Raw genomic sequence first — 15,247 nt, forward strand, 5'->3', positions numbered from 1 at the left:
TTGCAAGGGGTATAATCACAAGTATGTATTAGTCCTAGGAAGGGCGGTACATTAGCACAGGTTCACCCACACAACACTTATCAAAACAATGAAGATTAATTAGCCGTATGTAGCGAAAGCACTAGACTAAAATCCCGTGTGTCCTCGAGAACGTTTGGTCATTATAAGTAAACAAACCGGCTTGTCCTTTGTGCTAAAAAGGATTGGGCCACTCGCTGCAATTGTTACTCTCGCACTTTACTTACTCGTACTTTATTCATCTGCTACATCAAAACCCCCTGAATACTTGTCTGTGAGCATTTACAGTGAATCCTTCATCGAAACTGCTTGTCAACACCTTCTGCTCCTCGTTGGGATCGACATTCTTACTTATCGAAGATACTACGATACACCCCCTATACTTGTGGGTCATCAAGACCTGATAATCAGGGAGTCACTCTGTCAGACTTCCAGAACACAAAACCAATATCCTTCGCATACGCGCCCGAGCCTATGGACACGGAGGATTGGCTGATGGACACGGAGCGAAAGCTCAACACCGTTGGATGCAATGACCTGGAGAAGGTCAGATATGCAACACACTTGTTGTGTGGACCTTCCGCATCATGGTGGGACAATATAGTAGCCGTTTATCCGGCTGAGAAGGTATTCACCTGGGAGGAGTTCAAGAGGAAGTTCAGGGAATCCAATGTCCCTGAAAGCATTGTGGAGTTGAAGCGTCGAGAATTTGAAAGTCTCGAGCAGAAGGATAAGGCCATCCTGACTTATGTCAGGGAGTTTTCGAAGTTGTCTCGGTATGCCGTTGAGGAGGTCAACACCGAGGACAATAAGAAGAAGAGGTTCATGAGGGGATTGAATCCCCAGTTCAAAGTTCAGCTCAGAATGATGAGAGCAACTGAGTTCCAAGAGTTGGTGGATGCAGCATCACTCTTGAAGATGACTTCAAGCAACTGCAGGAGGAGAAGAGGAAGAAGGCTAAATTTGAGCCTAAGAGGTATGTCAGCAATAAGCCTAATACTGGCTTGAGTTTCAAACCAAGGTACAACAACAACAACAACAACTACAACAACAACAACTACAGGAAGGCTCCAAGCAATCCTAACATGGCGCAAATAGTTTGCCGAAGCTGTGGATATACAGGGCATTACTCGAAGGATTGCAAGAAGCCAAGAGTGATATGCTTTGGTTGTCGTGAGGAAGGACACATGCTTAGGGATTGCCCTAAGAAAAAGAGTGGAGGAGGTCAATCTGGAGGAGGAGGAGGAAGCCGAGGAGGAAACAACGGAGGGAATTGGAAGAACAAGAAACCCTTCGGCAAGTTAAACTGCACCAGCTTGGAGGAGGTGGTTAACTCCGATCAGGCAGTGATAGGTACGCTCCAGATACTTACTCATCCTGGCAAAGTACTTTTTGATACTGGTGCAACTACATCATTCATTTCTCAGCAATTCATCATCAAACATGGGATTAGCTGCACTAAGTTAGATACACCCATAACCATACTTTCCGCGGGGGGAACGATAGTAGTAACCCATACCAAACAAAAACAAGTCATTATGATCAATAAATGCGCGTTTGACGCAGACCTGTTGATTTTACCGATGAAGGACATTGATGTCATTCTTGGTATGAACTGGTTAGAAGCCAACGGAGCATTGATCGACTGTGTGAATAAGACTGTGTCTCTGAAAAGCCCTGATGGAAGTAGAATGATCTACCAAGGAGACAAGCATACACAGATCGAAGTCGAGCTACAGCTGAACAACATGAAGGAGGTGAAGTTGGAGGATATACCTGTAGTAAATGAATTCCAGGATGTGTTTCCTAAGAAATTACCTGGAATGCCACCAGATAGGGAGATAGAATTTACTATCGACCTAATTCCAGGAACAGCTCCGATTGCTAAGGCACCATACAAGATGGGGCCCAAGGAATTGAAGAAACTTAAGGAGCAATTGGATGACTTGGAACAGAAAGGATTCATACAAGAGAGTGTTTCACCATGGGGATCACCTGTGATCTTCGTGGATAAAAGAGATGGAGGCAGAAGGATGTGCAGAGACTACAGGAATCTGAATAATGTTACTATCAAGAACAAGTACCCACTTCCTAGAATACAAGATCTATTTGATCAAGTTAGAGGCGCAGGAGTCTTTTCCAAGATTGATCTAAGGTCCGGTTATCATCAGATAAAGATAAAGAAGGAAGATGTTCCGAAAACAGTCTTTGTTTCAAGGTATGGACATCATGAATACCTTGTAGTGCCTTTTGGATTAACCAATGCCCCAGCAATCTTCATGAATCTTACGAATAAGATCTTCATGCCATATCTAGACAAGTTTGTCATCGTATTCATCGATGATATCTTGATATACTCCAAAGATAAAACTGAACATGCTGAACATCTGAGGTTAGTGCTGCAAACACTAAGAGAACATCAACTCTATGCCAAATTCAGCAAGTGTGAATTTTGGCTAGATCAAGTGGAATTTCTTGGTCATGTTATTAGCAAGGATGGAATAGCTATTAACCCAAGCAAGGTAGCAGCAGTTTTAGATTGGGAAGCACCCAAGACTGTCAAGGAAATCCGAGGATTCCTAGGAATGGCAGGCTACTACCGGAGATTCATTGAAGGATTCTCCAAGATAGCAGGACCGATGACTAAGCTGTTAAGGAAGAACACACCATTCGTGTGGTCGGAGGAGTGTGAGACGAGTTTTCAAACTCTGAAGGAGAAACTCACCACGGCACCGGTGTTAGCAGTTCCGGAAGTTGGCAATAATTACATCGTGTACTGTGACTGTTGGGGGGATGACCCCCGGTATGCCAAAGGCATGCCAAACCGGATGGTTTGGCCCGTCGAGATACCGGTTTAATGTTTACCGGAGCACAAAGTTAAGTGTTTGGCTAAGTAAAGCTAAGCCGGTATCCCCAAGAGGGGCATACCGGAACCGGGTAAAGAAGACACCGGTCTGCCGGTAAGAAAAGCATGTTGGCAAGACTGGTCAAAGATTCTCTTCAGAGCTAGAGGACAAAGATGAGCTAAGCAAAGTAGCTTTAAACGAAGCCCTGTCGCCAAAGAGGAACGTGACGCTGAAAGAAGCCGGAGGACGTCAGCCTCCCTGATTAAAGAAGACCCCGGCGTCATCTGTGATTAAAGTAACTTTGTAAAGTAGTTTGTCTAGTCAAAGATGCCATTAGGGTTTCTTCCCCTCTAAGCCACCCTCTCCCCTATATAAGGAGAGGGGGCACACCCGTACACGAGATGATCGGTCACTAGAGAAACCATGTATGAACAAACCTGTATCTTGTTGAGATCAATGAAGAGAAAGATCTAGAGCAGAGTTCTTCCTTGTGTGTTTCTTCTTCTATCTTTGCCTTTGGCTGAGTTCTTGAAGAAACCATCCGAAAGTTCATCCTATCTAATCAAAAACCCTCCCCCGAATCCTCTTGCACCCATTCGGCCCCAACTTAAGCCATCCCATGGCATCTGCTCGTTCACCACGACGACAGTTGGCGCCCACCGTGGGGCATGAAGTGGCGCTTGCTGGAGTTCACATTCGGGCGGGCATCCTCGACGTCGCCGGCCAGCGTACGGTGTCCGCGCTGGTGCAGCGCATCTACTCCATGGATTTCATCAACGACAATGCGGGCTGCTTCGCCAACGGCGGCATCTTCCCCAAGAACGGCCGCATCATCGAGTTCGGCAGCCACCGCGTCTACTTCGGCACTGTCCCTGTGCGCCAGCGCCTTTCGCCGGTGCTGGTGGCGCCGGATCCGCCAAGGTGGCTATGTGCTGGCCGCGCCGCCGGCAGCGTGGAGGTGATGATGGCTGGCATGGTCGGCGCTGGCAAGGAAGCTGTGGATGAAGGTGATGGGCATGCGGCATCAACCCGTGCGGCCAAGCCACCGCTGGAGCGCGACGCAGGCGCTGTGGGAGCATCGTCCGCGCTACCGGAGACACCACTCCAAGCGGCAATGAGCGTCCTCGCCACGCCCATCGCGCAAAACATCGACCCGGCAGCGGCTCAGGCGGAGCTGGAGGCGCAGCGCCAGAAGCTGCTCGAGAACGGCAAAGACGTCGTCAGGGCGCAGCGCGAGCTGAACCTAACCATACGTGAGTATAACGCTGCCCATGGCTTTGCTTCAGTTAGCGCTCATGCTGCTAGGATACCGAAAAACCGGCTTAAGGCTCGCAATCTAGATCAGGAATTGCGTAAGGAAATTCTTGCTGGCAAAAGTGTCTCTGCATCTGTGAGCATCGTAGAGAAACCTAAGTACAGTAGCCCGGATAAAACCATAAAAGCTGCTAAGGCTGCGGTAGAGCTGTGTGGATCGCTTTCCGGGGACGCTCTGGCAAAACAACAAGAGCGCGTCCGGGAGCTGCTTGAAACCATCGAGCAGCAAAACGCTGAGCAGCTTGCTAAGCTGAACAAGGATGTGGCTTCAAAATCCGCGCGTTCAACAAAGAATGCCGGTAGCAAGTCCCATGGGCAGGCCTCGTCCCCCCATCCGGACAGAAGAAGAGAAAAAGAGATGAATGCACAGCAGATGACTGTGTATGATCCGGTTCTTGCCGGAAAACAACAGGCCGGGCAACACGACGCCGGTAGAAAAAGCCAAGGGGCAGATCGAGGATACGCCAAAGGAGGCTATGTCAGAAACAATCATGCCGGTAAACATGAGACCGGGCAAAATTATCAAGCTGCAAGGGCGGCGTATGAGGAGGAGGAAATGCTTCCCCCGAGGTACCGGCAGGCAAGGGCCGCGGTACCGGATTGTTATGATGAGGCTGATTCAACAAGACTCACAGCACACCGGAACCCATTGGGAGAACGCCTAGGAGAAAGATACCTGCCAGAGCGGGATGCGAGGCACCGTCTGGATAGAGTATATTTGTCGGAGATGATCGAGGCAGAAGGTCCTCCGGGCCCAAAATGTTTTGGTCCAAGGATCATGAAAGAGGGACCACCGGTTCGCAACTTCCAGTTGCCCCGTGACACGAAAACGTATGATGGCACCACTAAGCCGGAAGACTGGCTCGCGGATTACGTGACCGCGGTATACGTCGCTGGTGGCGGAGGAACCGTAGCTGGAGGAGGAAACCGGCGTTGGGCCGTGAGAATCATACCATCATTCTTGGTGGGACCAGCACGAATCTGGCTGAACAACTTGCCGACAGGAAGCATAAACGGTTGGCTGGACTTTGAGGAGGCTTTTGTAAGTAACTTCAGCAGCATGTACCGGAGGCCAAACAGGCCGCAGCAGCTCGCCTTGTGCATACAGCACCCAAATGAAACACACCGGGATTTCCTGGCCCGGTGGAACACCACAAGGAACTCCTGTGAAGGGGTGATAGAGGCGCAAGCCATTGCTTGGTTTAGCAGTGGGTGCAGAAGAGGCTCGCCGTTGTGGCAAAAGCTGCAGCGGAACATGCCGGCAACTCTGGCGGAAATGATACGTGTGGCAGATAACTACGCATTGGGAGACCCATTGCAACCGGCAGTACTAGCTGAGCCGGAACAATCAAACCCGCCTCAGCAGCGCCAAGAGCAACACCGGGATAACCGGAACAACAAAAGAAGGGAAGATTTCCCGGATCGAAGATACGGTCCGTAGCAAGTTGCTGCTGTACAAGAGAACTCTGAGGCCAGTGGCAGTCAGAGGCAAAGAACCGGATCGCAGCCATGGGCGGGTCCAAAGAAGAAATGGGTCGAAAAGAAACCCTGGGGCCAGAAAAAGAATTGGCAGGAACCTGTGAAATATACCATGGAAGCCACGATGGATCAACCATGCCGGTGGCACACTCCGAATCCGGCTCACCCATCAAATCATCTGACGAAGGATTGTTCTTGGACCAAGTACTTGATGCTCAAGGGAGCAGTAAAAGATGCGCAAGCACAAGGGTGCTCCACAATGCAACCACCATCTCAAGATATGCTACATCAACATCCACTACCACCACCACCGCCGCTTACCAGAGCAAATGCTTTACCGGTACAGCCTCAGCCAAACCGGCAACAACAGTACCAGCAAGTTAACCAGGTGGGAGAAGGCAATGGCCAACCACCTCCACCGGCACCTTTGGGCCGGAATGTTTACCATGATCCAGATATGTGCTGCGTTGTGTTCGTCACTGAGCCAACCGACAGACAAAGCCTGCATCGCCGTTCTATGGAAGTGAATGCAGTGATGCCGGCAGTGCCAAAATACATGCTATGGTCAGATCAAGAGATCTCCTGGTCGTTCAAGGATCACCCCAAGGTAATGCCTAATCCGGGTGGTTACGCTCTTGTGGTAGACCCAATCATGCATGGGCCAAACGCTCGAGTCAGATTCAGCAAGGTGCTGATAGACAATGGAAGTAGCATAAACATCATGTACCGGCACACCATGCATACGCTGGGCATAACAGAAAACATGCTTCAGCCAACTCGTACAACTTTCCACGGAATCGTTTCGGGCTTGTCCTGCTCGCCGGTTGGAAAAGTCCGGGTGGATGTGTCATTTGGAGGACGTGACAATTGCCGGGTTGAAAACATTGAGTTCGAGGTGGTAGACTTAGATAGCCCCTACCACGCATTGCTGGGGAGACCGGCATTGGCAGCTTTCATGGCCTCAACTCACACGGCCTATCTCAAGATGAAGATGCCGGCACCTCGTGGACCCTTAATTGTGGTAGGAAACTACAAAGTCTCACTGGAAACCGCTTCAGCCGGATCAAACCTGGCAGAATCGCTGGTGATCGCAGAGGAAACAAGGAGGATGCAAACTGCTGTTGCGCTGGCTCAGTCCTCACAGCTGAGCTTAGCGGCAATGAGTGCGAACTTGGGCACACCGGCATTCAAGCCGACAAAAGAAACAAAGGACATTGTGCTGGATCCGGCTTACCCTGAGCGCACCATTCGTATCGGTGCCGGCATGAATGAGGCATAGGAAAGCGCGCTCGTTAGCTTCCTCTGTGAGAATCGGAATATCTTTGCCTGGTCTACTGATGACTTGGTAGGTGTTCCGAGGGAGCTGGTTGAGCACTCTTTGAATGTCTGGAAGGATGCGAAGCCGGTAAGGCAGCCGCTGCGCCGGTTTGCTGAAGACAGGAGAAAGATCATTGGAGAAGAGGTGACAAAGTTGCTGGTTGCCGGTTTCATTGTGGAATTGCTGCATACTGAGTGGCTAGCCAATCCGGTGCTGGTCGAAAAGAAGAAAGAAGAGAACCTAGAAGCAAAAGCTCCAAAGGTGTGGCGCATGTGCATCGACTACACCAACCTGAACAAAGCATGCCCGAAAGACCCTTTCCCTTTGCCCCGGATCGATCAAGTGATTGATTCCACTGCTGGTTGTGAACTGTTGTCTTTTTTGGATGCCTATTCCGGTTTCCACCAAATCCCCCTGAAAAAGGAAGATCAAATAAAAACTGCGTTCATTACCCCGCACGGGGCTTATTGCTATGTCACTATGCCTTTTGGTTTGCGCAACGCTGGTGCAACGTACCAGCGCTGTATGCAAAAATGCTTGTTTGATCAAATCGGAAAAAATGTGCAAGTCTATGTGGACGATGTTGTAGTAAAAACTAAGGTAAAAGAAACCTTAATCGATGACCTCCGGCAAACATTTGATAACTTAAGAAGATTCCGGATGAAACTCAATCCGGCAAAATGCACCTTCGGTGTTCCCGCCGGCAAACTGCTTGGCTTTCTAGTATCAAGCCGGGGCATTGAGGTTAATCCGGTAAAAATCCGGGCAATCGAAAGAATGACTATACCGCGCGATCTCAAGGACGTGCAAAAGTTTACCGGAAGCTTAGCATCGCCAAGCCGGTTCATAAGCAAGTTGGGAGAAAAGGCTTTGCCACTCTACGCTTTGATGAAAAAATCCGATACGTTCGTCTGGACCCCTCAGGCAGACGCGGCGTTTAAAGAGTTAAAAATAATGCTGGCCAAAGCGCCTATACTGGCTTCACCTCTAGAAAGAGAGCCTATGCTATTATACATAGCAGCAACAAACCGGGTTGTGAGTGTGGTAGTTGTGGTTGAAAGAGAAGAGGAAGGAAAAACTGTGCAGAGGCCGGTATACTACCTGAGCGAGGTGCTCTCCCTCTCAAAACAAAACTACCCGCACTTCCAGAAAATGACTTATGGCGTGTTCATGGCCGCCACAAAGCTTAAGCATTACTTTGAGGAGCACCCAATGAAAGTGGTGAGTGAGGCACCCATTTCCGATATCATGTGCAACAAAGATGCTAGCGGTAGGATTGCAAAATGGGCAATCCAGATATCACCATATGTACCGTTGTATGAAAGAAGAGATGCCATAAAATCGCAAGCTTTGGCTGATTTTCTTGTTGATTGGACGGAAATGCAATACAAGCCGCCAGACCAAAAAATAGAATACTGGAAGATGCACTTTGACGGATCCAAACTCAAAGAGGGATTGGGTGCCGGTGTGGTACTTACATCGCCTAAGGGAGATCATCTCCGGTATGTTTTGCAAGTACACTTCAGGGCATCAAACAATGTCGCTGAGTAGGAAGCTCTGATTCACGGACTTAAGGTCACAAAAGAAATCGGTGCGCACCGGATCATTTGCTATGGAGATTCAGATCTTGTGGTGCAACAATGTTCCGGAGATTGGGACGCAAAAGATGCCAACATGGCTTCGTACCGGTTTCACGTGCAAAAGATTGCCGGCTTCTTTGAAGGATGTGAGTTTCACCATGTGCCACGAGCGGAAAATGAGGCCGCGGATGCTTTGTCCAAGCTGGGTTCATCTAGGCAAGAAATTCCTCCCGGAATAGCATTGGCACACTTAAGAGTACCATCGATCAAACCAAGCCCGGAATCGGAATCAATTTTCGTACCGGAATCACATGTGGTACCCATGGATATCGATGAAGGGAACCCGGGGACTGTTCCGGCAAACTCGGGGACTGTTCCGGCAAGCTCGGGGACTGTTCCGGTAAGCTCGGGGACTACTGCAGCCATACCGGAAGAAACAATGCCGGTGGATAACATGGAGATAGACATACCGGTGTTTCTGGCTCGAGAGGCACCATCTTGGGTTAAACCTATTAAGGAATTCCTGATCAACGGCACCTTGCCGGATGACGAAAATGAGTCCAGAAGGATCCAGAGGAGGTCCAAAGCATACACCATCATCAATGGCGAGGTGTACAAGAGAAGTGTCACCGGTGTCCTTCAAAGGTGTGTGGAACCAGAAGAGGGAAAACAAATGCTTGCAGAGATTCACCAAGGAGAATCTGGGCATCACGCTTCGTCAAGAGCGCTAGTGGCAAAAGTGTTCCGGCATGGGTTCTATTGGCCCACTGCTTTGGAGAATGCTGAGGATTTGGTAAGAAAGTGCAATGGGTGCCAGAGGTACGCCAAGCAAAATCATACCCCAGCATCCGGTTTAAAAACCATACCGCTAACTTGGCCGTTTGCTGTTTGGTGCCTTGACATGGTTGGCCCATTCAAAACTGCAAGGGGAAATATGACCCACATCTTGGTTATGGTGGACAAATTCACCAAGTGGCTAGAAGTAAAACCTATTGCAAAATGTGATGGGCGCACAGCGGTGAAGTTCTTAAAAGATGTTATCTTGCGGTATGGCTACCCACATAGCATTATCACTGACAATGGAACCAACTTTGCTCAAGGTGAGTTCAAAAGATTTTGTGAGGATAACAATATCCGGTTGGATTTGTGCTCAGTGGCACACCCACAAGGCAATGGCCAGGTGGAAAGAACAAATGCTTTGGTACTTTCCGGTATCAAACCAAGACTCATCGAGGCGGTGGAAAAGTCACTGGGGTGTTGGCTTGATGAGCTACCATCAGTGTTGTGGAGCATAAGAATGACTCCAAACCGGTCCACCGGATACACTCCATTCTTTATGGTTTACGGAGCAGAAGCGGTCATACCAACCGACATTCTCCATGACTCACCAAGAGTGCAGCTCTATACCGAGCAAGAGGTAAAAGAGGCCAGAGAAAATGATGTGGACTTGCTAGAAGAAGCAAGAGAGTTGGCATTGGCAAGAACAGCCATTTACCAGCAAAATCTCAGACGCTATCACAACCGGAAGGTTAACCCGAGAGTATTCCGGGAAGGAGATCTGGTGTTGCGCCTAGTGCAGCGCACTGAAGGCCGGCATAAACTCTCACCCCCATGGGAGGGACCCTTCATTGTGAGCAAAGCTCTTCACAATGATGCCTATTACCCGATCGATGCACAGGAATGGAAAAAAGGAAAGGCAGACAGGTCCGGAGAGGAGACCAAGCGTCCGTGGAACGTAGCTCTGTTGTGTCCTTTCTACTCTTGAAGTTGTGGTGTAAGAAGTTCCTTTTTGTACCTTATTTGCTATGAATAAAAGATGTCGGGACCTCGAATGAATCTCGGGGACTACCCCTACCTAAATTGCATGCAATATGTTTATTTTTTCAGTTTACCGGTTGCTTGTTGAATTTTTTTTCTTTCCGGTTTAGTAACGTGCTAAACCTATCGGAATCTTCGACTCTGCTGCTGTCCGCAACCCGGCTTCATGGCAAGCAAGATAAACCGGTAGGAATTAAGCACGTGAACTGCGAAAAGAGAGAGTGGGAACGAACAATCCGGAAAAGTTTAACTAACCCCGGTTAAACCGGTTTTTTGTGAAAATTTCGAGTTATTTCTAAGTTCAAGAAAGTGCTTGCTTGGTAAAAGAACTTTGTGCTCATACGCCAAAACTCCCAGAGAAGGTAGGCAGAGCCAGAGCAAAAGAGCCAAGTGTGCATCGGATTGGATGCGGAAACAATTCCGGCAGTGCAAGATAAAAACAACACAACGAGCAAAATGCTAAGACAAACATAAGTTAATAGGCTACCGGTATAACATACCGGCATAAATTGTTGTAGCACAACCAAAAGGACAGCTAAGTTTTATATTACATCATAAACCCCTGTATACCGTGGTAGAATTTGATGAGCATTGTTTTGAGATAAGCAGGACAGGCAAACACATTGTAAGAGGCACTCAAGCAGAAGGAGCTTCGGGAGGAACGACACCGGCATCTGGAGCTTCCGGAGGCGCATCACCAGCTCCAGCACCTTCATCTTCCTCATCTTCTCCTTCTTCCTCGTCGCTGAGATAGTCTTTGACGTCGGGAGGAGGGGGGATGAAGGTGCGGACCGAGGCGTACTCTGCGATCCGGTAGGCTCGATCCTGCCGCTTCGCGGTGAGGACCGGATCCAGGTCAGTCGGAGCATTCTCGCGCACGCCAATGAGGGCGTCCAGGTCCAAGTCCGGGTACCAGGAGCAGGCGACGCGTAGCGCCGAATCCGCTCCGGCACGGGCCGCTGAGCATTGCCACTCCCGGATCCTCCGACCGGCACCTTTCAGGCGATCGTTGGTGAGCAACAAGTTAGCCGGCACCTCCTCCTCAGGCCAGAGCACCTTGAAAAGCTGGATTGCCACCTCAGGGATGTCGACGAGATTCCGATCCACCGCACGCATGTGGGAGACACGGGCAGACAGCGCGACCAGGTGGTCATCAGGGTCCCAGGGCGCATCCAGGTTCTTGTATGCTTGCGCGACCCGGCGCTCTGCCACCTTCTTCACCGCATACGCCTGCGAATCCGGAAAGAGCCCTACAAGACAAAGGAAAAAAGATAAGCACATGCTACCGGAAGAGATAAGCTTATAAGCAGAAGCCGGAACAGAAAAAGAAGAACTTACGAAGTGCGAGCGCGTCAGTTTGCATGACCAGTTGGTCATACTCCTTCTGCTCTCCCTCCAAGCACACGGCTTCATCCTCGGCTGCTTTCCGTGTAGGATAACATTGCATAGAAAGCAAAAAAATTCCTACTGCGAACACACAATCCAAGCCAAGATGCAATCTAGAAGACGGTAGCAACGAGGGGTTTATCGAGTCTCACCCTTGAAGAGATTCCAAAGCCTACAAGATGAGGCTCTTGTTGCTGCGGTAGACGTTCACTTGCCGCTTGCAAAAGCGCGTAGAAGATCTTGATCACGATCCCTCCGGCGCCACGAACGGGCAGCACCTCCGTACTCGGTCACACATTCGGTTGTTGATGAAGACGACGTCCACCTCCCGTTCCAGCGGGCAGCGGAAGTAGTAGCTCCTCTTGAATCCGACAGCACGACGGCGTGGTGTCGGTGGCGGTGGAGAACTCCGGCGGAGCTTCGCTAAGCGTGCGGGAGCTTATGGAGGAGAGGGGGCGGCTAGGGTTTGGGAGGGGGTGGCCGGCCACTCAAGGGGGGCGGCCAGGTTGTGGTCTTGGGGTGGCCGGCCCCCTCCCCTTGGCCCCTCATTATATAGGTGGAAGCCCCAAGTGTTGGACTACAAGTCTCCGAATAAGACCCGAACCCAAAACTTTCCATGTGATAGGGAAACCTAGCCAAGGTGGGAATCCCACTTGGGGTGGGATTCCCCCCTTCCATGTGGGGGGTTGGCCGGCCCCATAGGGGGAGTCCACTTGGGACTCCTCCCCCTCTAGGGTTGGCCGGCCATGGAGGTGGAGTCCCTCCGGGACTCCACCTTCCTTGGTGGTTTCTTCCGGACTTTTCTAGAACCTTCTAGAACCTTCCATAGAACCTTCCGGATCATTTTAATTCACATAAAATGACATCCTATATATGAATCTTATTCTCCGGACCATTCCAGAACTCCTCGTGATGTCCGGGATCTCATCCGGGACTCCGAACAAATATTCGAACTCCATTCCATATTCAAGTTCTACCATTTCAACATCCAACTTTAAGTGTGTCACCCTACGGTTCGTGAACTATGCGGACATGGTTGAGTACTCACTCCGACCAATAACCAATAGCGGGATCTGGAGATCCATAATGGCTCCCACATATTCAACGATGACTTTTAGTGATCGAATGAACCATTCACATACGATACCAATTCCCTTTGTCACGCGATATTTTACTTGTCCGAGGTTTGATCTTCGGTATCACTCTATACCTTGTTCAACCTCGTCTCCTGACAAGTACTCTTTACTCGTACCGTGGTATGTGGTCTCTTATGAACTTACTCATATGCTTGCAAGACATTAGACGACATTCCACCGACAGGGCCCAGAGTATATCTATCCGTCATCGGGATGGACAAATCCCACTGTTGATCCATATGCCTCAACTCATACTTTCCGGATACTTAATCCCACCTTTATAACCACCCATTTACGCAGTGGCGTTTGGTGTAATCAAAGTACCTTTCCGGTATAAGTGATTTACATGATCTCATGGTCATAAGGACTAGGTAACTATGTATCGAAAGCTTATAGCAAATAACTTAATGACGAGATCTTATGCTATGCTTAATTGGGTGTGTCCATTACATCATTCATATAATGACATAACCTTGTTATTAATAACATCCAATGTTCATGATTATGAAACTAATCATCCATTAATCAACAAGCTAGTTAAGAGGCATACTAGGGACTCTTTGTTGTCTACACATCACACATGTACTAATGTTTCGGTTAATACAATTATAGCATGACATATAAACATTTATCATAAACATAGAGATATAAATAATAACCACTTTATTATTGCCTCTAGGGCATATCTCCTTCAGTCTCCCACTTGCACTAGAGTCAATAATCTAGATTACATTGTAATATACCTAACACCCATGGCATTCTGGTGTTGGTCATGCTTTGCCCTAGGGAGAGCTTTAGTCAACGGATCTGCTACATTCAGATCAGTGTGTACTTTGCAAATCTTTACTTCTCCATCTTCGATGTACTCGCGAATCGAGTGGTAACGCAGCTTGATATGCTTCAGCCTCTTGTGTGACCTTGGCTCTTGTGCATTGGCGATGGCACCCATGTTATCACAGTAAATGATTAATGGGTCCAATGCACTAGGAACCACACCGAGCTCTACAATGAACCTCTTCATCCATACCGCTTCTGATGAAGCCTCTGAAGCCGCTATGTACTCTGATTCTGTTGAAGACTTCGCCACTGTGCACTGCTTTGAGCTTGCCTAGCTTACTGCAGCACCATTCAATATAAACACGTACCCAGATTGTGACTTAGAGTCATCAGGATCAGTGTTCCAACTTGCATCGGTGTAACCGCTTACAACGAGCTCTTGGTCACCTCCATAACAAAGTAACATATCCTTAGTTCTTTTCAAGTACTTCAGGATATTCTTGACCGCTGTCCAGTGTTCCATTCCTGGATCACTTTGATATCTGCTAGTCAAACTAACAGCATGTGCTATATCCGGTCTAGTACATAGCATGGCATACATGATAGATCCTCTTTGCCGAGGCATAGGGGATATTACTCATCCTTTCTCTTTCTTCTACCGTAGCCGGTCCTTGAGTCTTACTCAAGACCTTGCCTGGTAACATAGGTAAGAACCCTTTCTTACTTTCGTCCATTCTAAACTTCTTTAGAATCTTGTCCAGATATGTACTCTGTGATAGCCCTATTAGGCGTCTTGATCTATCTCTGTAAATCTTGATGCCTAATATATACGATGCTTCACCAAGGTCTTTCATTGAAAAATTATTATTCAAATAACCTTTTACACTGCTTAATAGTTCTATATCATTCCCGATCAATAATATGTCATCTACATATAATATCAGGAATGCTACAGAGTTCCCACTCACTTTCTTGTAAATACAGGCCTCTCCATGACACTGTATAAACCCGAAGTCTTTGATCACCTTATCAAAGCGTCGGTTCCAACTTCTTGATGCTTGCTTCAGTCCATAGATTGAACGCTGAAGTTTGCATACTTTGTCAGCATTTTTAGGATCGACAAAACCTTTGGGTTGTATCATATACAACTCTTCCTCAATGTCTCCATTAAGGAACGCTGTTTTGACATCCATCTGCCAAATCTCATAATCGAAAAATGCAGCTATTGCTAACAAAATCCTCACAGATTTTAGCTTCGCTACAGGTGAGAAAGTCTCATCGTAGTCAACTCCTTGAATTTGTCGGAAACCCTTTGCGACAAGTCGAGCTTTGTAGACAGTAATATTACCATCAGCATCTGTTTTTCTCTTGAAGATCCATTTATTCTCGACAGCCTTTCGGCTATCAGGTAAGTCTACCAAAGTCCATACTTTGTTATCATACATGGATCCCATTTCGGATTTCATGGCTTCTTGCCATTTGTTGGAATCTGGGCTCATCATCGCTTCTTCATACGTTGCAGGGTCCTCATCATTGTTATCCACAATCATGACATTTAGACAAGGATCATACCAA

Source organism: Lolium perenne, chromosome 7 (genome assembly GCF_019359855.2).
Source record: "Lolium perenne isolate Kyuss_39 chromosome 7, Kyuss_2.0, whole genome shotgun sequence".
In the NCBI taxonomy this organism is placed as follows: domain Eukaryota; kingdom Viridiplantae; phylum Streptophyta; class Magnoliopsida; order Poales; family Poaceae; genus Lolium; species Lolium perenne.